General features: G+C 45.3%; 1 protein-coding gene across 1 annotated transcript in view; it reads left to right on the top strand.

Annotated features, from left to right (window-relative positions):
• Window positions 1-19,808: 19,808 nt before the first annotated feature.
• Window positions 19,809-24,240, top strand: part of LOC135365911 (venom metalloproteinase antarease-like TserMP_B) — a 62,637-nt gene continuing 58,205 nt past the window's right edge. The window contains exon 1 of the mRNA XM_064598579.1: window positions 19,809-19,882. The gene's annotated coding sequence lies outside the window, so the exon portion shown is untranslated. The remainder of the gene's footprint in view (window positions 19,883-24,240) is intronic.

Below are 24,240 nucleotides of genomic sequence, written 5' to 3'. Positions count from 1 at the left end.
TTCTTACATGCTCGCATCAGAAACACACCTTAGACTTTAGGCTCCTTCACCCAGCAATATAACAATTAGAGATTATAATTCTTTTTAGAAGAGTTCCCCATATTCTTTTTAGAATAGTTTTTAATCTTTTTAATTTTTAGAAGATACAGGGATTGTAAACCATGTTTTAAACTGATGTTTTAACATTTGTCCAATGCATTTATTAAACAACATATTCATTTTTAACTGGTTGCACCCAAACCAATGTTCTGATGTATTATTTCCTTTGTTGTTGATGCACCATAAAAATTGGAATAATCATCATCAATGCAGGTTACTTCACAGCTGCCTCGACATACTCAAGACATGGGTGCATAACCTGCGTAATGCCCACAAACTTAGACTACCACAGCACCTCCAGAAAGTAAAGGCATATGTGTCACATGGGATCTTTAAAGGCATTCACAGTATATAATACCTTGTATGAACTGTTGTAGATCTAAGCAGCCTCTACAGTACACTCTCAGAAATTAAAACTTGTCAGGGAACTGTGATAATTGTTTCAGTTAATACGCATGCACATAGATGCTATAAGAAGAAAATTATTTATTGTGAATGCACTTCTCTGGCTACTCATGTTGTTTACATCTACTGTTGATCACATTCATTTATCAGATATTATATTCTTATATATTATTATTATATTATCACATATTCGATCACATTAAATTTAAAATTTAGCATATATGAGAAAATATCAGGAGGGAAGTTGCTATTCATTGCTCATTCCAACCTAAAATTGAGTGCTACAAATTTAGAGAGCGTACCTGACCATTGTCATTCCTAAAATATATATTGCCATTGTAGCAAGGTCACAAAACAATAAATGTAGTCTTTTGCGACCTGCCTGCACGTTCATTGCATCCTGAAACGCATAAGTGCAAGAAATAAATCTTGAACTTGAATAAACTTGATGTTGTATAAACTTGACATAAAATGTTGAATAATATAATGAATGATATAAAATATTGAATAAACTTGAACTCGTATATTCTCTTTACTCATCATCAGTGATCTTCATTACAAAAGCATATCGTGTTAGACTTTTTTGTTCGCGTTTCACAGACTGGGTACACGAGGGCCAAAATGACAAAATCACAACTGTTTCAAGCTCCAAATAGTCCTGTTGCAACTTGAAGACCATATGTGGAGCTGCATTTTTTGGAACATGCTCCACATAACAAGCATGACAAAGTCAGCACTGGATAGCAGGACCCCGTCCCCAAGCAGCTTTTCTCACGCTGCAGTTGTATTCAACAAAAGCATGTGAGTGCTGGAGAAGGACATTCAGTTTGGCACAACCGCGCCTGCAAATAATCAGAACAAATAAAGGAAGAAGGAAACAAACATAGAACGGCTGTACTTAGTTCAAAAAGAGATAAGTCCTGCGTCTCAAGGAGGTGTTACCACTTTCTAAGTAACTTAATTGATTAAGCTTACATCACTACCTGATTAACTCTCCTAACGAGTGTGATCTAATTGCGTGAAGTAATTATTTGCGCTGCTTCGGTGTGTCCATATTTGCGAGGCAAAGCACCGCTGTCGTTTACTAAAAGGCTCTTTCTAAGGCGATGCTTGATATAAATCATACTAAACGCATGCACGGCTAAAACAACGGCTGTGATTCTACAGAACGATCTCTTTCTGCCATGCGAGTATATCTTTTCCCGGACCGTTCTTTATGGAACAATTTTTGTCCAGAACGCAGTACGGGATATTATATACATGGTTGTTGTTAACCTCAAGTCGTTTCTTATTGAAATACTGGCTGGGAAACGTGCTGTAGTACAATCCCCAGCGCTGCACTGCGATGACGGTCTAGTTTCGGAATGCAAAACATAACGTAATTAAGAATCGAATGGCGGGACAGCTGTGAAACACTGTTAGGATACATCAGTATACTGGCACCTTACAAAATTGTGTGATGACAAATAACGATCAATGCTAGCAGCGCAATAAATACTCACAATCTCTGTTGCCTCCCATTGTTTTCTATGGGCACACACAGCACTTTAGGGCCCACCAACATGGCGGCCCGAAGGCACGCCTCTCCCCCACGAGCCCCTCTCCCATGCGCGATCCAGCCTTTATACATAGAGATCAGTGGGTGAGATCGGTGGGCTCGCAGTTTGCATGGTTTGCACGTGAGAAAACTGTTCTTCGCACGCGTGCCGTTTCTCAGAATGTGTTCTATGAGATGGATTGCGAAGCAGCATTGGAATATTTTCCCGGTAAGGACTATAGTGGAACCCGGAGTAGGAGCAAGTCTTCTCACAGAATCGAAAAAATCAAGATGGCATCGAAAGCCAGCGCTGCCGTGACCTCGTTGCGGGCTGGAGAGAAGAAGAACCTGCGATTGCGGACCAAATTTCGGTGAGCTCATGTATGTGTGAATGAATTTCGTGTCTTGTCGTCGCCAGTATGGTCGCTCTAATAAAAGTAATCACTCTTCTTAGTTTTACAACGTAGAAGTCGACGTTGGGGGAACTGGGACGTGCCGCAACACGCTAGCAAGCAGTACCTGCTCGGAAAGAAGAGGACACAAGTTGCCGCGTCTTTTCTTTGGTGTGTGCGAGTGTGTGTCTATGTTGACATCAACGAAGGAACCTCTCTGACACTATTCGCACACTAAGGCGCACAGCAGCTAGCCAATTGAGTGTGAAATTTTAGGGTTTAACGAGGTCTGGTTTATTAATTAGCAGGTGTCGGCATATAATGATCACAGCCTAATTTCGTCCTTAATCGTATGCTTTTAAACTCGTGCAATGAGATCTGCCTTTTAACTCTGCAACCTTGCACGTTTTTCTCTATGTAACAGATCTGTTGTTTTCTTGCCTGGACGTGCGGCGTGTGTGCAGAAAAAGGAAAACCAGGAGTTGAAGTGCCAGCTGGACACATCGCAGAACACAATCTGTATGTGTTGTGGATGCAGCATACAACTGTAGCAACATGTAGTGCTTTTGAATCCTCACAGGTGCAGCCAGGATTGTGAGCACATTGTGGAGCTCTCCAGCCTAAAGTCCAGGACCAAGAATTTTCATTTCGTGTGACAAAGGTACATTACACCCATTAACATACTGAGTCTTAACCTGTTCTCGACATGTAGGTATTATAAAAGTTGTCAGGTATGGGATTGCAGTTTTGTAATTTAGCTATGTTATATGCGTGAGTTATACTGTGCTGTTTCTGCGTTGAAGAAATTTCTGATGAAACTGGTACACACTAAGTTCGGTGCCATACAGGAATTCGTGACTACCTGTGCACATGGTAGTCATGCACTAAGGTCACATACTGAGAATGTGACTACGGTCAAACCGTTGTGACCTTCAAAACCCTGCATACATCAGAAGCGCTCTACTTCAGGATGCTGCTTACAAATGGTGTTTAATTTTATGCGGTACTACAAATGCAGTTTTTGCAGGTGTAAGCAAATATTTTGTGTGAGGTAGTATAGACGTGGAAGCAAATCTTTTGTGTGAGATAGCATAGAACTGCCAGACAGCTACTTAATTAAAAATTAAATTAATTAGATTTACTGAACTACATTGATAAATCAAATTGGATCTTTTTCAGCTGTACCGAGATCAGCAGAATGTGAGGCAATTCTTGTTCATTGGACCACGTCACGAGTATTATTTATGGCGCGAATTTTCTTTTACAGTACCGAAAGCATGGCAAAACTGTGGAAGAAGTGCAGGTACTACACTACCAGTTCTTTTTGAGAGCCAAGTGCTTCGACAAAAATTTGCGCCTGATTGGTGTAACAGCTGGCTGCGGTCCAGATATGTAGCAATGCCGTTGGGAGTCAAACTGCGATCAGCTCGATCAAGCAGTCATTTCAAATTTTGGGAAATTTAATCACAACACAAGACTATTTGATATACGTGGAGGATGTGCCTCCATTTTGTGTACGTGTTCGACTGAGCCCAATTTTTCAGAATTTCTGAAAAATTGTCTTAGTTTAAACAAGGACTGCCTCCTTTATGCTATCATGGATTTGCCGAAAAAGTTTGAATGAGAAAATATTGATGAATTTTCATTTCACATCTAGTGGTTACATCTAGTGGTTCACATCTAGCTAAATAGCAAGTCTGCTTGGATGTAGAATCCACCTGCAAACACTGCATCAATGCTCTCATCATAGGTTTTAGATCAACCGCTGTACCCAAGGAAAATAACCCTGTTTTTTGCAGGTTTTGTATCCATGTTTGTGTTTCCATTTTAAATGCATGCAGTATGCAGCTCACTTTTTGTATTTTAGTTTCCTATAGCACCAAGAGTATATGTCTGTCATTTCTAGAACGTCATGTCTAGACTTGAGCTAATATTTGTGAATATAGGTTGCAATCATTGTCATTTTTATGTATGTACATGCCCTTTGTCTTTTCAGGAGAGACACGTGGAAGATACCCTTTTGCATCAGATACTCAACTGAAGAGGAGTCCCCCCCCCCCTTGTTGCTCTCAATGGAACCAAATGTAATATAAATAAAAAGCTTGTTCCTCATATGCCTGTTTTATGTGCTTGCATGCAACATTTATAGCGCTGAAAGCACACGACACGCCTCTAAAGGAATTCTAAAGAAAAGCGATAGAAACTCTCTCATTAGTAGCTCATTGGAGTTTCCATAGAATTACGGTGGCCAATATTCCGTAAGAACTCAGTAGGAACACGTCGGGATCTCATTAGAGTTTCTATAGACTCTCTATAGAGCATTTAACGTGTCTATAGAGTCAATACAATAGAGTTTTTTTAGAAAATCATTTCACATTTTTGTAAGGGCCTTTTTGGGACCTAGCGAAGGCGAGTAGGTGTTTCCACGACGAGCTAACCGCTCCAGAGAAATCTTCAGAAACACAAACTTTGCGGCGAGTTGCTCCCGCACCGCCGACATGGCGTCACCAGTCATCCTCAGGTACTCGGGTATACGCCTCTAGATTAGGTATCACTGCGCCCATCTACAACGTTGTAAGCTCACTGGCCGAGACTGTGTGCGCACTCCGATTGACCGAAAACGTTTTGAAATTGCATTTCGTACGCGGGCATGTGCGTGCAGCGTCCCAGCGGTCCTTTCAGCATAGTTTCAAAATAACACGTCTTGGCCGGCACGGTGTCCTCTTGTGTTTCGTGCTTCGGTGGTGTCAATGGACAGAACAGTTTGTACACATATGGAGAACAGATGTTCTGAGGCATAGAAGGGACAATGACATACAAGGCCTCAAGTTGCCTAAGAAATTAACGATGAAAGATGATAGTCACTGAAAAAGTTAGCCAACTGTAGGACTCGAACCCACATTTTCTGGATTACCGGTCCAGGGCTCTACCAATTGAGCTAAGCTAACACGCCTTCTCATCGACTTCCAGGGTGCGTCATCTGGGTAATCCAGAAGATGTGGGTTCGAGTCCTACAGCTGGTTAACCTTTTCAGTGACTTTTATCTTTCATTGTACAAATATGTTTGCGGGTTTATTCGTGCGGCAATGTTATTCTACGCGTGCGGTGCTGTTCTGGACACGACTATTATCCCCCGAACAGTCTATCAACTCCAGAACTAGAATGATTCGTGAGTTGGAGCGATTCGAGAGTGAAGAACACGTTCGTGCACCGTCTGATTTTGACAGCTGGATTACGTGCCAAAGACAGGGCGACGTGCCACACAAGCGCTTTCCGCTCTGCAAGCAGGGAAGCAAGATGCTCATGATCAAAGGGTACGCACTCATGAGATTGGCTCGGTATTAAGAATTGTACGGTGTGTCGTTGAACTCGCAAGTTTCATCCTCTTGCTAAACACGTCTCAACATTTCCAGTGACTAGGCGCAACCAAGGGGATGAAACTCGCGAGTTTCTCTGCGGACTAAGGATAGGCGCTGCAAGCTTTGCGCGTCGTCAAACGTCATGAAACGTCCGATTTTTTGCGTCGATCTTGCGTCGATTATGCGATTCTCAACCCTCACCATCCCATTGGGTCCTGAGGCCGCTCCCTCGGTATGCGGGTGCTGATTGGTCGATTTCGAAATTACAAAGCTTCCATCGCGCGCTCAAGCTGTCGGCGGCGCCGGAGCAGCGCGGCGTTAAGTTTCGGAACATTGTGGGTGCAGCAGCTAGGGACGCAAGCAAAGCATCTGTGCCGGTACCACTTTGGATGGTTTTTAGTGTCCTTGCCTTAATATGTTGTCGATATTGACTCTGAAAAATTCGGGGCCTCTTGGATACCAAGTCAATTGCGTGATAGATAACTGGAAGGCAGGTCTGCTTCGCTTGCTTGGTGCAACAACGATTCAAGAAGTATCAACACTACGTTTTTCCGCTACCCACTCGATGGCAGGTAATTCAGTTCCTATAGTATTCGGCCGCTTAGCATAGCATAGCACAACACCTGTGGCATACATGCAGCATTTCATTAAGTAGTGCAGCTCTCCTGTGCATTAAAAACATGGGCATCCGCGGTTCCCTTGCCTCAGTGTTGATAGACATCCTGTGCGCCCTGAAGTCCCTTCAAGATCGCTCCCACTACGTTGCCTTTCAGTGGGTTCCAGGGCATTGCGGAATAACTGGGAACCACGAGGCCGACGCTCCGCTGCCGCTGCACACCAACAACGACCTTCCATGCCCATTATACTCTCGAGAGGAGACAGAAGATCCCTCCTCAGGCATTTGTCCGATTCCTGGTCTACCCTACAGTGGCAACACGACATTCCACCTATGTCCTCTTTGGGGAATGTAGACCCAACGCTGTCATACCGACTGCCTGCAAAGCTTCCTCGTCCTCTGAAGTCACTCATCCACAGGCTACGTCTGAATGTGGCCTTCACTCCGTCCTATCGATACCAGCTAGGCTGTGAGGGTAGCCCTATGTGCAACCAGTGTGGCGTACTTGCCAACGTTGAGCACATACTCCTCCGCTGCCGGACCTATGTCAACAAGAGGCGTACACTGCAGTCGCAGCTTGCCACCCTTGGCTGCCGCCCCTTCAACTTGTCGACCATCCTCGGCCCTTGGGACACCGCGGCCGACTCCAGGGCGGCCTTACGTCACGTGGTTGACTTCTCTGAGGCGACAGGCCTAAAGGACTCCCTATGACCCCAGCAGCGCCCTCGGACACTCCCACCACCACGATCACGTCCAGCATCGTCATCGCCACTTCGATCATTCCCGTCATCTCTCATCGTCATCACTGATCATTGTCACCACTCATATTAGACCCCTAGCTATGGGGTAGCGTTCCACTCCTAGAGTGGAAAACCTCCCCACTTCATCATCACAATATATATGTTGTTGTTCATTAAGTATAATTTTTGGTTTCACGGTTCTGGTTCCTATTCTGATCTTTCTTGCTCCGGTATAAGCACTCAACTCGTATCTACTTCGGAAAAGTATCTGCATGGATGATCCACTCTGAGTGGTTGGAGCACTTTCATGTTTCGGCATAAGGGCTGCACAAGTTCCTCTGTGACGTGGCTACCAGAGGCTTGCACAAGCTGCAAAGGGATATTGACACGTTCTCAATCTGGGATCTGTGAACGTGTGTGCCTGTGCAGTCCATAGACTGTTGTTCTACTGGGAAGTCTTCCATATCAGCTATCAGTGAATGCAAAGTTGCTTCCGCATGTCACTCGAACTTCAGAAACACTGTTCATGCATCGTTCATGTTTCGTGCCTATAGCAGACCGCATTTGGTGCAGCTATAGCAGACCGCATATTTGTGATTTGGAAATACCTATCCCGAAAAATAAAGCACTTTGCGTAACAGAAATAGCCTACTCTTCCGCGTTTCGTCATTGATTTCACTCGACGCGAACGAAAATCGACAACCTCCCAGAACCGCCAAAGTGGGGGGAGGGAGAGAACAGATGAGAAAGGGAAAGCCTCGATAGCGTCACACATAACCGAAGGAGAAAAAAAAAAGAAAAGAAAAGCAAAAGGCTACTCAACTGTCGTCCAACGATTGGCCCGACGCTCTGGGTCACGTGAGCTTTCCCCAACAATAGAATTATCCCATCCCCCTCGTGGCTGAACTGACCATGGCTCACGCACTACACGCACCGAGCTGCAGTCGCTCCGTGCTTCCCCATGACGGAGAACAGCGAATCAGCTTGCGGAGCGCATCCTGACTCCTTATTCTCCGTCATGTGCAGCCCTGTAGACGGACACTTTAGTCACCCCGCTACAGCGCCGACTTCTCTTCGAAATGGGGCTGCAAATGCTAACGTATTAAAACATGACAGACATGAGTGTAGGATGTTACCAGCACGAGGAGCAATTATGGCCCTATTCTACACAGCAGAATACGAGTGCGTCATATCACGTGATGCACTCGGGGGTACCCCGATATTCTAGCGACAGAGTGCGGGGCTCTTTTGCTGTTGTTTTATTTGCAACACATTGTTCAGTGTCTTATGTTGGCACTCACACGTGGTGAGAATACGCAGTGCAAGCAGGCCATGCTTCCACGCAGCTCCTCAGTTCTGCTCTTTTCCTCAGCCTGACATAACCAGGGGAATGAACGTGTAGTATATTTCTATTGCTAGGAATAACTCACGTGGCATCTGACGTCATGCCAATCGTTGGGCCTCGGTAGAGTAGTTTTTTGCTTTGTTTTATTTTGTCTCCCTGGGTGACGGGTGAGGTAAAGCGACGCTGCCGAGGCGTTCTTTTTCCCTTTCCCCTCTGTTCTCTCCCCCGCTTTGGTGGTTCTGGATTTTCGTTCGCATCCAGTGAAATAAATAAAACGCGGAAGCGTTGGCTCTTTCTGTTGCACAAGGTGCTTTATTTTTCGAGATTGGTATTTCCAAATCACACATATGCAGTCTTCTGTATCTGCGCCAAACACAAACTTCACATGAACACTGTTTCTGAAGTTCGAGTAGCATGCCAAAGCAACTTCGCATTCACTGTTAGCTGATAAGTCTCACGTGGAAGATTTCACAGTAGATCAGAAAGTTTACTGCACAGGCACGCACATTCACAAATCCAGCATGACAGAAAACATGTCCATATCCCTTTGCTCCTTGTGTAGTGTCACATGTCAAGGCTGACCCGTCACAAAGGAACCTGTGCAACTGCTAAGCCGAAAGATGATGTTCCAACCACTCAGAGTGGCATATCCATTCTATTTCGTCCATGCAGATGCTTTTCTGAAGCAGATATGAGTTGAGCAGTACCTAGTTGACACCTGAGCAAGAAAGACCAGAACAAGGATCAGAAAACGTGAAAACTAAAAATTCTACCGGCCGAAATGTTGCGTATACGCCACAGGTGCGGTGCTGTGCTATGCTACGCTAAGCGGCAGAATGGAATAGGAACTGACTTACCTGCCATCGAGTGGAAAAACATAGTATTGATCCTTCTTGAATCGTTGTTGCGCCAAGCAAGCGAAGCAGACCTGCCTTCCACTTATCTATCACTGAATTTACTTGCAGAAGTATCCAAGAGGATTTGAGTTTTGCAGAGTCGGTATCGACGGGCACTAAAAACCATCCAAAGCGGTACCGGCAAAGATGCTTTGCGTGCGTCCCCGCTGCGCCACATTTCGAAACTTTACGGCGAGCTTCTGGAGCTTCTCCGGAACCCCAGACACGGCGGTGCCGGTTTACGCGCGTCACGAAAATGTTAAGATTTCAAACCGACCAATGAGCGCTCGCATACCAGGGGAGCGGCCGCAGGAGCCAATGCGATGCTCTCGGTAGAGAACTCGCGCTTCGACATAAAAATTTTGACGTTTCATGACGTTTGATGACGCGAAAGGCTCGCAGCGCCTCACTTTAGTCCGCAAGTGAACTCGCGAGTTTCATCCCCTTGACATAACCTAACGCGGCATATGATTGGCCTCCCTCCAGCACAACAAAATGGACGCGGAGATCCCACGTGGGTCGGTTCACGTGGGAAGGAAGCAACGAAGTAACCCCAAGCACAACATTGAGCACGTTAGTTACTCCTTGCCGGCAGGTGAGTGGACGAACGCTGCCCCCGTGATTTCTCCGTCCATTTTCCCCTCTCCTGCGCAGAAGTTCAACTTGTACAGAGAATGGGAGTCATACAGCCGCCTCGTGGAAGAGGAATGGTGAAGAACAAAACGACGAAAGAGGAGCTGAGCAGTCTGAAGCCAGCCTACAACGGCAAAAGTGTGTTATATAAACATCTAGTAACGACAGCTACGTTACATATCTCCACCAGAAAGCGAACCAGTTGAAGCCGTCTTGGCCGTAACCTGCATGTGGGGTCGTCGGTCTTTATCTGATCACCACCTGCTTATCCAGCTTGGGCCCCACATTCCTCTCACCGTGCCATGGAACGTGAGATATGGCCGGCGAGGCGAAGACCGAGGTCTATCAATAAGCTCCGCAGAGTGGTCCTGATAGCAGTGGGGTTCCTTGTATGGAGCCATGCGTCATCCGTGAACGGCTGAATCTTGTTCAAGGAACAGCTAGCAACCACTGGCTGCGTTACATCGTTTTTGACCGATTTCCTCCGCATTCAACACATTATTGAATGAATTAACAATGGATAGACTCACTACTACTAAACCAGCTTAATACGTGGCTTTCCGCTTCCGGAATAATTAACGGCCGGAAATCACAACGGCTTCAATGCTTTAATATGATTACAGTCACATCATTACAACCACCTATCACCCGTCAAGACAGTCAATGCGTTAATTTCTATTGTGTCACCGGATGCTCCAAAAAGTTCCTACACACAAGTGCATTGATTGCATTGAATTACAGCAATGCATTGTTCCTAGAAAGCGGGTGTGAAGACCGTTTTTAAAGCGGCTTCCTGTGATGGTCGTTACACACTTGGACCACTAACAGTGCATTTGCAATGCCGTTCCTCGAGTGTAAACGTGGGTTGCTCCGGTTGGTCTTTCATGTATGGCGGTGCATCCCTTTGATAATGATTTGGGCGCAGCACAGTTGGTGTCTCGATCGTGAGTTTTTCAGTTTTATATCGTTATATACAGTTATACAGTTATATGATGGCGAGTCGTTGATTGACCTTATCTCACGCTGCAGCAAATACGCTAATTGATGTGCCGATCGCAGACGGAATATCTGTCCACGATGCAGTTGTTTGTACATTTGTTTGTACATTGAACATGTCAGTTAACTGGGGGACAAATATTGAGACCAACAAATATCGTGATTTCAGCAGGGCAAGTGATACTGATGTTGTGGACATGCTGGAAGAATCTTTTGACCGATTTGTTGTGCTTTGTGAGGATACCGTAGTCTCTGTTGACAAAAGGTGGCTTTTCTTTAAGAATTTGGTCTTGGAGTGCATCGAAAACTTTGTGCCTTTGCGCACAGTGAAGTGGAAGAAGCGCAATCCTTGGGTAACGCGTGAGATTTTACAGTTGAAACGTAAAATAAATGGGATAGAAAGGTTCCATCCAGGGCACAAAGGCTCACTCCCGGTACTGCGTCAAAAATTGCGTTCACTACTACGCCGTTCTCGTTTCCATTTCTTTAATGTTACTATGCACAACTTTCTTAAAGACGGTTCTGGCGTCATCTGGTTAAAAAGGACAATAAGATTATAGAGATTAAACCCAATGGGGTGACAGTTGTCGACGGCGCGAGAATCGCGGATGAACTCAACGGGTGGTTTGCCTCTGTGTACACCAACGACGACTGTACAGAACAACCTTCTCTTCTACCTGCTTTGGTCTGAGCGATGTCGAAGTGTTCACAGAAGGTGTCTTAGATAGGCTCCTCCGGCTGGACACGAAGAAGGCGTGTGGTCCAGACGGGATACCAAATGCCTTTTTACAGCGGTATGGAGACAGGTGTTCAAAGTTTCTTCGTGTTATTTACCAATCCAGCTTAAGATCGGGTGAAATCCCGTCTGACTGGAAGGTAGCCAACGTGGTACCAATATTTAAAAGCGGTGATAAATCAAACGTTACTAACTATAGGCCGGTATCACTGCTAGGTACTAGTAGCAAAGTTGTGGAACATATTGTCTTCAAGCACATAATTAGCGTTTTGGAAGAAAGTGATTTCTTGGTGAAAGAGCAGCACGGCTTTAGGCGGGTTACTCGACAGTTACGCAACTTGTACACATAGTTCATGACTTTCCCTCTGTTGTAGACAAAGGTGGTCAAACGGACGTTGTGTTTTTAGATCTATCAAAGGCATTCGATAGAGTTTCGCACACTAAGCTGTTGTATAAATTGAAAAACACAACAAGTAATGATCGTATACTGCAAAGGTTTCACTCCTAGCTTACTAATCGTAAGCAGTTCGTGAGTGTTGGCGGAGCCCATTCGCATTCCTTGGCAGTTCTCTCCGGAGTACCACAGGGGTCCGTGCTTGGACCGCTGCTGTTTCTAATGTTTATAAATGACCTTTGCATCGACATTCCGGGAATCCAGTGTCGTTTCTTTGCTGATGATTGCATTTTGTATTCTAGTATAAACACTACGAACGACCAAGTCAAATTAAACAACTGTCTTCAATCTATTGTTAGGTGGTGCGAAATGTGGCAGATGGAGCTCAATGTGAAAAAGTGCGTGTTCATGTGTGTCGCAACGAACAAAACTTCGTTGTCATTTCCGTATAGCATTAACACTACTGTGTTGAGTAAAGTGGAGAACCAAAAATACCTTGGTGTATCAATAGCATCAAACCTAAGCTGGGCCGAGCATGTTGAACAAGTTGCTACCAAAGCATCCCGTAAACTTTGGTCACTGAGGAGGACTATGCGCCACTGTACGTCTGCAACGAAGCTGACGGCTTACACTACGTTAGTGCGGCCAATTTTAGAGTACGCGGATATTCTTTGGGATCCCTACGTACAGACGCATACTAACATGCTAGAATCTGTGCAGAAAAAAGCTGATCGATTTATATATAATGCATATGGTCAGCACACACCTTCGACTTCACTCTATCCTAAATCTGGTTTGCCAACCTTGGCTCAACGTAGGAAAATTCGGCGTCTCAAGTTTTTGCACGATATAGTTAGCTCGATATAGGTCTGTACCGACTGTCTGTCCTACTTTACTAGGATATAGGGCTCAAGTTCTGCGATTACTTAACTTACAATTCGAGCCGATCCACAAGACTGAAACATAGTAAATTAATCCGTGAGTTTCGTTGCAATAAAGATGTGTTTAAATTTTCTTTTTTCCTCGTACTGTACGAGAATGGTACAAATCGCCCTCTTGTCTTACTTCAGATGTTTAACACATGATATTTTGCACTGTGTATAGCCATGTGTTGTATGTGTTGTATGTAGTGTACTCACCTCATCTGCCATGGCCATCAAGAGATGGCCGGCAGTATCTTTCAAATAAATAAATAAATATTAAGAAGCATTGCATATTAAACGCAGTGTTCAAAGCTGCGGACTGATAGTGGGATTATTGTTGTATTGTAGTGCAAATTACGAATTGTTTACGTGTAAATTGTGCGCATGTGGCATATGCGGAATTTCATTCAACAGAGCGTCGTTCTTTTTGGGATAGTCAAGATAAATGAGCGTCATGTTCATAACCGGTAGAGGTTTCGCGGTGATATTAGCATATGTTACTGCACGTTTGCGGACGACACGAGAACTGTTTGAGATATAATAGACCGCAGCATGTTTTGTCTGCAGTCTGGGACTAGGTTGCCTTGCGGAACAAAAACCAGAAGTGATGACAGTGAGTTCTAGCTCTAGCTGCAAAACTCCGGTAAATAATGTCATGTTAAGTTAATGGAAATATTTTAACGGTGACTGCGAGTACGATAAGAAGATATGTGACAGCATTTGTTGAGTTTTAGATTGTGTTCGTTGTGTTAAGTACGAGTGAGTTCTCAGCTCTGACAGTATACGGGGTCGGATCATTGCTCTGAATGACCGTGACTCTACTGGTGTAGTACTTACCCCAGCTTTGAAATGTCTGCTCTTCTTTCTCCCCGGGTTTTCCATGTCTGCATTCACTTGCATGTAAAGGAGATGGTGAAAGGGTTGTGACCGGTAATTCACTGCATGTAGCAATCCACTATCCCGAGGCAGCGAACAACCGTGTCCTCTTGTTGCTCTTGTTGACCCGGTTGCGGCACATGCACGGATTTGGTGGGTGCGACATGGACACGGTCGTATAATAGCGTGAAAGTCAGCGGCTTGTATGACAATCGACTAAGAAGGTGAAGGACTCTCGGTACAGACAAGCTCCGACTTGAACATGGAATGTATTTCTCTGTGGTTCTGTGCCGTCCGTACCTCGGAGCGCGGTGCTTAACGACGGCGCTTGTCCCGCCACATTAACCGCCCTCCCTAGTTAGTAGGTGAAGTTTGGGAGTGAAATGTGTTCAGGACGGGTGCTCAACGAACCGCGACGCGCTGTTTCACAGGAATTGCGTGAGACGTAGAAGCGACTATTCTTTTCAGTCAACGTCGACCCCGTCTTGACCGCCATTAGTTCCTATGTAGGCCGGCTTCAAACAATGTATGCCAGCCGTTGATGTAGAACGTGAATTGTTGAGACATACCGTCGAGGACATGGTAGGGGCTGTTGTACGTGCTTGAAGCTATGGTGGTCTTCATGTACGTGGAATTTCGTCGACGAAGGCGGAGCAATCCGAATGTTGGTGAAAATCATTTTTTAGACGAGTTACATATTCCGCTGTGTCATATGTGTCACTGCAATTTATGTGCCTCCCACTGCATTCCCTCAAAAATATGGTTTCTCTACGTTAAGTCAGAATACCACAAAACTAATTTCTGGTTTTGAGTGTATGAAGCCGTCGTGTGCGAAATTTGCAATAAGCCTGGCAACGTTGCTCTCCGAAAGTCGGCCTCTCCGCAGCCGCTGACAGAATTCCAACGTTGCGTGAAGACAGAAGAAGCTTGCGTTCTTGTTACGATAGAGGCGCCATCTCTCGATGACTTCACGTACTCTTGGAGCATCCGGGAATCCGAACCTTTGGAGTTGTGTGGGGTCTGTCTCTTTTTTTTCCCTTCGTATTAGCGCCAGACAACAACTGTGGCTATGAGCGTCGTATCTGCGGACAGATGGAGAGAGGGAGGGGGCACAAAGGGGTTACTATACATCCTGGACCGACTTCAGGGAACTGACATCCGTCTAGAAGGTCTCCCGAAAAGCCCAGAAAAGCTTCAGACAGCACAGCCGATGGTGGGATTTCAACCCCGCCTTCCTTTCTACAGGACGACCTTAGAGTAAGCACCATTGACAGGATGCTTTTATCCCCTCTGTCGTGTTGCTTCGAAAATTCGTGGGATCGCGTAATGTTCACTGACAGCTTTTATATTTTGAGTACTGAGCCTGTTGTCTGAGCTGATTTATAAAATGATACACCACAAATAGCATCGCTAATACCCCTGTCACACGGGGAAACTGAATGTCATTCCCAACGAACGACATTCGTATGAATGACATTCGCAAAGGCTAGCCGTAGCTACACGGCAAAGAGAAATGACATTCCGTGCTGATGATAATGGCGATTCGTGAAACAGTTGGACAGCTTCATACGAGTGTGCATGCACTCAATCCTTATATACTTTTGCGTGCTTCTGAAAACTGCGTTCAACATCGCGCCTTCGAACCCGCGGTTTGCTTTGAGTCCGTGCTTTGCATGTCGTACAAGGCCGAAGCCAAGTCGGGTACGCTTCTGGACGGAGGAGGTCACCAAACAAAATGGCTGATCGCGCCGAGAACGATTTTGCGGCCGACTATGAACAATGCCACGCGCAACAGCTGATCTGTCTCGTGATCTGTCCACTGGGTCCGTTCTTTTTCCTCACGCGCAACAGCTGATACGGCTGGAACTACAGTGGGTGTAGGCGAAACTCCTGCCATGATGTCCGCCATAGCGCTGAGCATGGCGTCAGTGTTGACAGCGGACGAGAGTAGTTGGGTAGTATCGTGTCAACATTACTTTACCCCTGCTTTCCTCATCGCAGATGTCACCATTTTAACAAAAATTAATGACTGTAAATTTTTCGGTCGCATTTCTGTCGTTGTGAATGCTTGACGTTGTTGTTTCTCACTGCCTCACTACCGTCCAGGGTATGCAGTTCGTGCGAGGAGGAAGAGTGAATGAGTTCCTCGAACACATTCGCTAGGCGAATGTCAGTCGCGTGTAATGTCATTCTGCGTACCCGTGTAGCACTGAACAAATGACATTCTTTCGAGTGCCGTTCATTGGGAATGACATTCAGTTTCCCCGTGTGACAGGGGTATAACGCCCTTGCTCGTGCCCATCGGCGGATCGTCCTAACGGTCTTCCTGGACATTAAGCGCGCATATGATACCGTCTCGCACATCTCTGTGCTTCACGCCTTGCGGTTTTTTGGGTTATCTGGTCGACCCTTCAGCTGGCTCCACGATTTTCTTACGGACCGAACTGTCGCTGCCCCACATTCCACGGCCAAAGCCCTAAGCACCCTGTTCATCAAGGCGTTACCCCAAGGAAGCATTATCAGTCCTACACTCTTTAATGTCGTAATGGCAGGACTAAAATCAATAGTTCCTCGCAAGGTAGCATTCTTCGTGTACGCCGATGACGTTGCCCTTTCGACAGTCAGCAAGTCACGGCCAGCTATTCAGCTCCATTTGCAACAAGCCTTAAACAATGTCCATCTCTACCTTACGCGATTTGGAATGGACCTTTCGCCCGAAAAGTGCATCGAGCTCCCTTTCACTGACAAGTCTATCAGTAATTTTCCTCTTTGGGTGGGTGCAAAGAAGCTCGAGCCTATGCGTTCCCATCGCTTCCTTGGTGTGGTGCTGGGCTAGAACGTTCGCTGGGCTCGCCCTTGAAACCAAAGTCTAGCGATGGCCTCCCGCAATCCAACAGCTTTCTGGCTTCGGCTGGCGCTGTGATCAACGCTCCCTTCTAGCAGTTCACGCGGCTTTGGCGAGGGCGGCTGTACTTTACAGCCTTTCACAGGGTTTCTATAGCATCGTTAAATACCCTTCGCACCCTCTTCGCCCGAAGCCTTCGTCACTGCCATGGAGTTCCAAGGATGGCTGAAACACTGCAAGTCCTAGCTGAAGCTGGTGAGCTCCCGGTGGAGGTCCTCCGCGAGCGGGAAACGGCTCGACACTTCCTTCGTTTCCGTGCGCACATTCCCCGTTACCCACTCCTCAGGAAAATTGGATACCGCCCTGAAAGTGATTTCCATCGCATAGCACAGAGGACACGCCAAGCTCTCACTGGCTTCATACCTAAGGACGTCACACCGCCAAACGCCCTATGGTCTGTGCCTGTGCCACCCACCTTCCCACGCCTTCCGAACCTCCACAACCGCAGAGATAAGATTCCTACTCAAGGCCTTTCAGTCTCGTACACGCGAAGTTTTCTACCTCTGTCGCCACATACACCGACGGCGCATCTCGAAACGGCAAGTAAGCAAGTCTGAGAGGAGCTCGTCGGTCCGCGCTTCGACGCCTCGTAACTCCTCTGGCTACCCGCCAACGAACCGCTGACATGCTCCCAACCGCCATGCTGAGCGCAGTTGATCCACCGCTCACTTTCTGCATGCCTGCACACATCTCTCATCAAGGTGCCGCATTAGTTCATCGAATGCGCCTCGATGTGGCATTGAGAGAACAGTTGCGCAACCGCTTGAGATAAGTTGCCAGTCCACACTGCAGCCACTGCGGTGATGTTGAAGATTCGCACATTCTTCTCCCATGACCAGAATTCAGGGACACCTTCACTGATTCAGGTTCTGCCTGATAGCAGAAGAACATGTAAGAAAGCCAACTTGAAAGAAAAGTATGCGGCGAGGAGGAAGGAAGATGGAAAGAGACGTGGGCAGACGAGGAAGGGAATTTGTACATCAGATATCGCGCGCGGAGCCCGGCTATCAGCAGCAATTGTCCAGCGCAGAATGAAAACGTGATGAATCAGCTCTGATACGCTTTGCCAAACTTTTTTCGCTGTGCTGCTGCTCAGAATTGTGGGCTGCTGCTCGTAGCTGCTGCAACGGGGTGATTGCCACTTGTAAGGCTAGCCCTGGTCCATTTTTTGTTCTCTCTATGGGGTAAATGGATGCCTTCGACGATGACCAATGTGTGTCCTGGGGCGACTTCTGAGAGAAATGTGCCGGCGTATGTGTGACAGCGTCTGAGGAAAACCCCAGAAATTATCCTACATTATGCTGAAAAGAAATTATGCTCTATAAGCTAAGAAAGCGAATTCAGTAACTGCACCTCACTTCGGTACTTGCACCTTGTTACTCTATGATCACTGTTTTTTTTTTGATTGCGTGTTAGCGCCGCGAAGCAACTGTGGCTATGAGCGGCGTCCAGACGTGGACAGATGGAGTGAGGACAGCAGGAAGGAGTGGGGGACAGGGGGGTTAGTATGCGTCCTGGGCCGACTTCAGGGGGAACTGTGCAGATATTCGTCTGGAAAGTCTTCGGAAAACCCAGGGAAAACCTCAGACAGCACAGCCGGCGGTAGGATTCGAACCCACCACCTCCCAGTCTTTAGCACGACCTTGGCTACCACCAACGAGCGGACGCCTTAGCAAACTCGGCCATGCCGCTGGTTATGATCACTGTATCGTACGCTTCAGTTTGTTCTTGGCCTTCTCATGAGGACATTTCAATGTTTAATTCCAAATTTTGCGTCTTAGTCTCTTCCCGCGCCATCAAGAATGGTTGCCGGTTATCAACTCCCTCCCTTAGAGAAATAAAAATAAGAAAATAAACAAGCGGAAGACTGCTTATTTTCAGAACATCTAGATGTGAAAGCAGAGTCACGTTCGGCACAAAAAAGTGATTGGAAAACCCACACTTCCTAAATAATGTCGGGAATGCACGCTTACGTCACCTATATAGAGGCCTGCGACTGCTTCGAGCTTTCTTCTCGTTCGTTCTTTCATTTACTTCATGGCATCATCGACAATAGTAACAGCAGGCCTTCCAGTCTGATGCAAGGCACAAGCCTTTTCCATATCCTGGAGGTGTTGCTCAAATAGGCACTCGAATCAAATGCAAAAGGAAGAGAGATGCCCAAGCAGCACAGTGTACTCGAGTGCAATAGTTGTGGACGGCATATGTCTTATCAATGTCATTAGTGCGGCCGTTAATTATTTTGTAATCAATCTTCATAATTCCTGAAAACAAGCTGAGCGCGCAATTCCAAATTTGGAGAGCACAACCCTGAGAAGTCTACACAGTAAATCATTTTACACCTTTATTTGCTCAAACAAGGTGTATTCTTACAAAAACACCCTTTTCTATTCCACAAAGAGTGCAAAAAGTGCAGGTGTAATATCGACATACACCACGTCTGATCCAATGTGGATCATTAATGGTGTAAAGTGGGGTGTTGAAACAGGTGTTTTCCGTTGAATGCACCTTTTTTACACCCATTTGAATTGGGAGTATGGTGTTAAAAATGGTGTTTTATTTCGTGAGAGAAAAATTATGCTGGTTTCACAGCTCCGCTCAGCAAGTAATCACATTATAGACGATAACCTGAGTTAAAAACACAGGATTTGACATGGAGGGATGTTAGAAATTTAACTTATACCTGTGACTCGTTGCAAGCGTGGGTGTTAATTGCAAAAACACATTCCCGCCACCGTTACAACGTTTGCCGCCCCACCACATGTAACGAACGTACCCCAACAAATTTTATTTCAGTATATGATACATGGGACACGCCAATATAGGCTACTGAGGGTGCCCCATGTCTCTTTACGCCTCTGCACTCACGTTGGTCCCACAGTGTTAACAAGCTAACGAGGCCTGCCTGCGACGCATTGCACTCCGGTTTAGGTTCTACGATGAAACCACTGCTGGAAGTCTACCGCGTTCGCGGTGCTGCTTGCCATAGGAGCAAGAACGTCGAACTGTATGTCACGGCCAGTGGTGTCGGTATGCTGCCGCGGAAGCTCCTATTACACTATTTGCGAGGGAATATTTGCTAGCAAATAATTCCATCATAAAAGGTGTTTTCAATAGAATACTCCCATTTTAAGGGTGTTTTTGTTTTTAAACACCCATTATAACAGTGTTTTACTAGGAATACACTTAACTAAAGGGTGCATTAGAAAACACCCATCATTTCAGTGTAAAGGCAACACCAAAAAGGTGTACGCCATGGGACAAGCCATTTTCACCAAAAAAGTGTAAAAAAGTTTACTGTGTAGTAAGCAGGAATCGAAACAGTAACACTTCTCTGTGCCCTTAAAAAATGAGCGAAAATGCACTATTGTCGAGAGTTGCGCGAGTTCGGGCAGCCGCTCTTTCTATCACCCTCACTGTCACCGTTTGACGATACTGACATCACGCTGTTCCTCGAAACATGAGGCCCCCCGCTTCCTAGCGTCCTCGTTGTTTTTCTCTTGTTCAAATCTGATACAACGTAGACATTTATTGAGCAGCGGAATGGGTGATTGTGTTTTTGCTATCTGCGAGGTTTTTACAGTAATGCATTTGTAGTTTTATTGCGTGACGTTTATCACATCACATCGCGCACTGTGTTGTGCAGATCAAACGAGATAACGACGGAAAGAAAATCAAGTACGGCACGTTTTATGATAATCTAGACTGAGAAACAACATCGCTATTTCCCTCACTCGAGGGACAAAGCGGGTTGTTCCATGATTTCAGGTACAACCTGTTGTCAGTTGAGAAGTGGTGACACCGAGACAGGGAGAGGAGAAATTGCCGCAAAACCCGCATAGTGTTCAATTATGTTGTATGTTCGCACATTTTTTTACTAGAGTGCAAAAAGGCTCTGTGATTTCGGTTCTTGCATGGTAGGCCCCTCAGGGTTATGCTCTACATCTTAGCAATTACGCAGTCAACGTATTTCCACTAATTATAATGATTAATCGGGAACGTTAGTTAACGGCTGCGCTATTTGTTTATACGCCACCACCTTTGAATTGGTCGCGTCCAGCATAGATGTATTGAACGACTTTTGCGAAAAACAAAGTCATTCGCGGATTTCATCAAATTCATTCAGTCTTACTTCACGTACCCTGTATGCAGGGCATCCCAGCTAAATGTGACCGTATATTTTTTTTAAATATATCTATCACTTTTTCCGAGATGAAATCAATTGCGATATAGCGTATGCTGAAGGGCATTCCCTAGGAGGGCATTAGCAGACTCCTAAGGCGATGTCTTAATTCTTTCAATAAGTAACTTTTTAATTAGAAAAGCTACGAAGTTGTTCCAATGAGAAAATCTGATCTCTTCGGTCACCAGATACCAAAGCCGTTTTCAGAACAAAAGTCTGTTCGATATATCGTATGAAAAAAAATCGTGAACACTTTTTTTCTTTATTTTGTTCATTGTGCATCTTAGAAAAAGCGTCTTTCGTTGACCCCCGATGCGAGAGAGTCAAAGAGCACAGTGCCGACTCATGTGTCGAAGATTGGCTTTAACTTGCGGAAAGAAAACAAAAACAAACGTATCGGGTGACTCTATCTGCCCTTATCTTCAGCTGCATTTTCCGTTTTTTTTAAATCTTTTTCACGGACGCAAGAGGCGATAATGTGCTCTTTTATTCTCTCGTGTTGAGGGCGAAGAAAAGACGCTACTCTCTAGAGATGTGTAATAAATACAATAAAGAAAGAAATGGTGTTCCTTCACGATTTTTTTTTTGCGAACGATCTATCAACGATTTTTTGTTCTGAAAACGGCTTTGGTATTTGGTGACTGAAGAGGTCAGATGTTCTCATTGGAACAACTTCGTAGCATTCATAATTAAAAAGTTAATTATTGAAACTTAATTAAGACATTGCCTTAGGAGTCTCCTAATGCCTAACTAGAGAGCGTCCTTCAGCATATGATATATTGCAATTGATTTCATCTCGGAAAAAGTGATAAATATGCTTTTAAAAGATATGGTCACATTTAGCGTGGACACCATGTATATGACAATAAACACGCATGGTATTTTTAACATATTCATTATTTTGCTATTAGAACGACTTAACGCGTAAGGAGGTTACGGCCTTGCACAATGCTGCATGAGAACGAAAAATTTGGCGAGTTAGAGAATAAAGGAAGTTTAAGCCACATGTCCGGAATTTATGTTAAATGATTGAAATGCATCTACACTGCGAAAAGCATGCGTAGGAATTTCTTCACTTTAATTCCAATTACCATTATAGCGCGTCAAAGCTGACCCGCATAATTGGTTCCGTCGTCATATTGACCTCGAATGAAAATTTCGTGACTTGTGTCTTTACAGGAAACAAATGACTTTTAAGCCACAAGTTCGATATACATTACATTAAAAAATCTACATTAAAAAAAACATGCTTGTAACTTTGTGCATCCTATTTAGTTTTACCATTAGAGTGCGTCCAAGTTGGCTTTCACCAGGACTCCGTCATCACATCGATCTCGATGAATGAAAATTTGATGAGTTCCATCTTGACAGGGAACAAAGGACGTTTAAGCCACATGTTTGAAATTGATGGTAAATGATTGACAAGCATATACACTACAACAAACACGCGTGGCACTTTGTGCATTTCAGTTAGTTTCTCCATTATAGCGCGTTAAAGTGTATCCGCGTGACGATTCCGTGTCAGGTCGACCTCTATTAACGGAAATTTGATGAGTTCCGCCTTGACTAGGAACGAAGGACGTTTAATCCACATGTTTCAAATTTATGGTATATGATGGACAAGCATCTACACTACAACAAACACGCGTGGCACTTTGTGCAGTTCAATTAGTTTCTCCATTATAGCGCGTTAAAGTGTACCCGCGTGACGATTCCGTGTCAGGTCGACCTCTATCAATGAAAATTTGATGAGTTCCGCCTTGACAGCGAAGGAAGGACGTTTAAGCCACATATTTGAAATTGATGGTAAATGATGGACAAGCATCTACACTACAACAAACATGCGTGGCACTTTGTGCATTTCAATTAATTTCCCCATTATAGCGCGTTAAAGTGTGCCCGCGTGACGATTCCGTGTCAGGTCGACCTCTATCAATGAAAATTTGATGAGTTCCGCCTTGACAGCGAACGAAGGACGTTTAAGCCACATATTTGAAATTGACGGTAAATGATGGACAAGCATCTACACTACAACAAACATGCGTGGCACTTTGTGCATTTCAATTAATTTCCCCATTATAGCGCGTTAAAGTGTGCCCGCGTGACGATTCCGTGTCAGGTCGACCTCTATCAATGAAAATTTGATGAGTTCAGCCTTGATAGGGAACAAAGGACGTTTAAGCCACATGTTTGAAATTGATGATAAATGATTGACAGGCATCTACACTACAACAAACACGCGTGGCACTCTGTGCATTTCAATTAGCTTCGCCATTAGAGAGCGTTAAAGTGTACCCGCACGACGATTCCGTGTCAGGTCGACCTCTATCCATGAAAATTTGATGAGTTCCACCTTGACAGGGACAAGGACAGGGACAAGGACGTTTAAGCTACAGCTCTTTTCCATGAGATGTTTGCACTCGTTACACATCCAAAATTTATGGTAAATGTATCATGTATCAACGCTACAACAAACACGCGTGGTAATTCGTTCATCTCAAATACCCTTACCATTAGAGCGCGTTAAAGTTGACCCACATAATTGATTCCGTTGTCACAGACCTGGCGTTTACAGTCAAGAAACGGCGTTTATTCCACAAGTCCGAAATTTATTTTAAATGATTGACAATAATCTACATTACAACAAACGCGCGTGGTATTGTGCAAAACCGGGATTCCTGTAGCGGTGAAGTAACTGGGAGGGCAAGGGGAAGTCATCTGCTCTTCACATATTAACTGCACAGGCGATCGCACAGCATTAGGGCATCTAAATCAAACTGAACACCATGAAGTGTGGCATAGGTCCAGTACGGCATTATTAAGCCAAAACTCTGACGCTCTCGCCCTGCCGTTACTCTCATACTTACCTCTGTTTAACTACCTGTACAAAAAAGAGACCAGCTCCTGTGTCATAGTGGTTAGGGTGGCCGCTTTCCACGCCGAGACTGGGAGGTGACACGGGCTCGAATCCTGTCGCCGGCTGTGCTGTCTGAGGTTTTCCCTGGGTTTTCCGAAGACTTTCCAGAGGAATGTCGGCACAGTTCCCCCTGAAGTCGGCCTAGAACGCATACTAACCCCTCTGTCCCCCACTCCTTCCTGCTGTCCTCTCTCCATCTGTTCACGTCTGTACGCCGCTCATAGCCACAGTTCCTTCGCGGCGCTAACACAAAATTAAAAAAAAATACGAAAAAGAAGAAAAAAAAAC

Source organism: Ornithodoros turicata, chromosome 8 (genome assembly GCF_037126465.1).
Source record: "Ornithodoros turicata isolate Travis chromosome 8, ASM3712646v1, whole genome shotgun sequence".
Taxonomy (NCBI): domain Eukaryota; kingdom Metazoa; phylum Arthropoda; class Arachnida; order Ixodida; family Argasidae; genus Ornithodoros; species Ornithodoros turicata.
The sequence above is the reverse complement of the archived record's forward strand: the minus strand, read 5'-3'. Positions and strand labels throughout refer to the sequence as shown.